General features: G+C 32.9%; 1 protein-coding gene across 1 annotated transcript in view; it reads left to right on the top strand.

The window, feature by feature from the left end:
• The first annotated feature begins 1,806 nt into the window (after positions 1-1,806).
• The window catches only part of LOC117329592 (tripartite motif-containing protein 2-like), a 14,994-nt gene continuing 13,080 nt past the window's right edge, over positions 1,807-3,720 (top strand). The window contains exon 1 of the mRNA XM_033887604.1: positions 1,807-2,001. The gene's annotated coding sequence lies outside the window, so the exon portion shown is untranslated. The remainder of the gene's footprint in view (positions 2,002-3,720) is intronic.

Consider the following 3,720-nt stretch of genomic DNA (forward strand, 5'->3'; position numbering starts at 1 on the left):
CGCCAAATTATATGGTATATGGTGAATTGGGTAGGTACCCTTTAGAAATTGAAATAAAAACAAGAATGATTATGTTTTGGCATAAACTCATAACAGGCGAAATGAAATTATCTACTACAATGTATAAATTAATGTACAAGTTACATCAGGATTCAGTATTTAGTTCTAGATGGTTATTATATATACGAGACATATTGAACAATACTGGTTTTAATGATATATGGTTACTTCAACATTCTTGTACAAGTAATAGAGAATATCTTAAAATAATCATTAAACAAAGACTTCAAGATCAATTTGTTCAAAAATGGTTTAATGAAATTGATAGCTCCTCGCGAGGACAAGTATATTCTTTGTATAAATCTCAGTTTAATTTTGAACCATACCTATTGAAATTGAATGATAACGACCGAAGATATTTGTGTAAATTTAGAACTTCTAATTTAAAATTTCCTATAGAGACAGGGAGATGGAATAACGTTCCTCGCGAGGAAAGGTTATGTACTCTCTGTACAAACTGTGTTGGTGATGAGTACCACTATCTATATGTCTGTAAAAATGATTCTGTTGTAGCACTACGAGCAATTTATATACCAAAATATTATTATATTAATCCTAATTGTGACAAAATGAAAGGAATGTTCTCTATATGTAATTCAGGTTTGTTAAGTAAAGTAAGTCGTTTTATCCAAAGAGTAATTAAGCTTTTAAGTGTGTAAAGAACATTAGAATAATTCATGATTTGTATGATTTATCTTGATTTGTCTATTGATTACTTTGTCCATCCAATAGTTCTCTTTTTCCCCTTTATGACCTCTTGTTACATATGTATATATGTCATGAGTGAACCAATAAAATCTTGAAATCTTGAAACTATTTGGGAAGTCTTGGTGTTCGTATATTCTAACAATTGTACAGATTATTGTGGACATTCAATAGAATGATGGCGTCTTCTACCCTTTCCAAATAAACATACATAATATACGAAGTAACATTTCCATTTCCCGACCATCATATTTACAAAGGAATCACAGAAAAGTTTCCGGTATGTTTATCAATACAGCTAACCAGTAATCCACAAATAACGTAGGTATGACGGCAAATGTTTGTTTTTGCATTTTTTTCACGGAATGATGGATTTTGTAAAATACTGTATGAAGAGATATATGGTTTGTACGACAAATGCTTGACGTAATTTTGAATTTACATTACCATTACTGGCATACGGAATACGCGATATTGCGTCACCAATGATGTTACGGCTTCGCATTTCTACATTTATTGAAGCTGTACGTTTTTTTATCTTTATTATACTTCGCATGCTACCGACAGTAATGTGTACTGCACATACATCTATACAACATTTGGTATCTCTAGGAGCTACGGGAATATTGAATAAAATCATTCATTTTCATTCAAATAAATATATTAAATAAAGACATATTTGTAAAATGAATGCATAAAAAACCCTAACCCTTTTTGGCTTATCTGTTCAAAATCGATTCTACACAATGCACGTGTACCCTATATGATATATTCACGTCCATGTGCACGTGAAGGTCACGCTACTGTAATATTGCGCTATACATAAACCGCTCATGGTCCCCGATTGTAAACCATACTTGTAAATAATAAAGCAACACCACTGCAGCTTACATGTTTCCCCATTTTGTAGAAATAATCAATATTATGCATGAATCACCCCAATCAGACTGAGTTCGGTATATAGCCCGGCTATAGAGCGTAATGGATGTCGCTTATAGGGTCGCCCATTGATTTCTAGGCTTGGCACTGCTAGCATTGGCACAGGACCCCCATCATCGTAGCTTCATTGGGTTGGCTGTAACGTTCTCGCAGAGGATGTCATCAGGCACTTAAGACCTCGTACATAAAACTACCCAAGAGTTTCATTTGTGAGGATTTACAAACTTCCGGCCAGTTCGGCAGAAACTGCCTAACTGCTGAACTAGCGAAAATCTGAGCGAATGGCATCATTATTGGGTGAGTTAATCAGCATTGATGACAATTGTCTCCGTCACATGTTTAACAATGCCTATTTGTTTATTGTTTGTCTTCATGAAAGTAGATATATTTCTTTACTAAATTCTTGTTTATTACTCTAAATGGGATTTTATATAATTATGCTTCATCTTATAAGAATCGTGATTTTTATAATATCTCTATAACATTAAGTGGTTGGTTTATTTTGTTTGATTAAGAGTGCCTTTGGTTGCACAATGTCTTACAGGTGACACAATACTTTTTGATTGTTGCTGTGCAGTGAGCCCCTATTGGACTCATTATCTTACTCAGGTGTACACAGGTAACATGTAATGATGACAAATCACTTTAACGATGTATCTGATCCACAGGGCAAGAGGGTGAATTCAAACACGTTTTGCAGTGGATGGTTGAGGGTTTGGGTAGTGAAAGGAGCATATATAGTGATATTTATCATTCAATAAGCAATAATGACGTTCTATGAAAGGATATGATATGTGGTTTAATATCTTTCTGACGTCATGTTATTGGTGAAAACTGTTGATTGGTGATAGCAATAAATGCGTCGTTCCGTTAACTGCAGATTTATATTTGAGGAACTTTGAATTCAATTGATCAGCATATTTTTCGTGATAGATAGAATATATATATACATGTATATATTAGCAAAACACTAATAGTTGCCATATCCTAATGAATTGTTTATCAACTTCAAAAGGAACTTGCTTAAATCTGGTTTCATATACATTTTAAACTAAGTAAACTCACTCAGTCAATTTAATATTTATTTGTGATAGTTAAAATGAATCTTTCTAAATTGTCTAGTGAATATAAAACACATTATTGTGTATTTTTACGACCACAACTGCAGATTGGAATGAGTAGTTTTAAACTTAAAGTTATATTATAGAAGTGTTTGTCAATGAAGTTACACACGGATGCGTGGAATCTTTGCATATTTGATTATAACAATAACTACAGAACTTTCACTATTGGGATTACAATGTGTTTTACCTGCCCAGCTGTTGCCTACCTGTGCTTACCTGTATTTCACTAAGCCTTAACACATGTCGACAGTCGCAAAGTAAAGATATGTACTGCGCCTTATATCTAAAATATACAGCCTGTGTATAGACTGGTAATAAGGACGTTTTCTTTGATAATGTTGTTTATGATGAGATAAATATAGTTCATGTTCATTGGGTTGTTAAGCATTATAATTACGTCATATTGATATTGGTAGCACATTTAGTTTGTTCACTAATTATCTAACAATATGATCATCTTACATTTATCATTAAATTAAATTTGAAAAAAGCAACGCTATGTTTGATGGGGAATTCAATATTCTCGTTATGTTCAAATGAAAATTAAACTGATCATTATTCCTTTGAAATAAAGTAATTATGTTCCACGGGAAAAGTAAGATGACTATAAGATCCCATTGAAAATAAAAGAATACTGCCGTTAAATTCAATTGAAAAAATAGTCTTAGAATTATCCTGCACTGCTTTCTTTCTTGTGTTCAAATAATCTTTTCAACATGTTCAGTTTGATAACGGTGCCATACGCCGTCTAAGGGCTGATGCCAAAAACGAACAGCAGTTGTCTCGTTCTCGGCACTAATATATCGTCTAGTTGTGGTCACAAATTGAATTCTTAATTGCTCTGAAATTTGCTGTTATGGACCGTTCTAGCAAATTAATTTAATGCCTAATG

This window comes from Pecten maximus, chromosome 6 (assembly GCF_902652985.1).
Source record: "Pecten maximus chromosome 6, xPecMax1.1, whole genome shotgun sequence".
Taxonomy (NCBI): domain Eukaryota; kingdom Metazoa; phylum Mollusca; class Bivalvia; order Pectinida; family Pectinidae; genus Pecten; species Pecten maximus.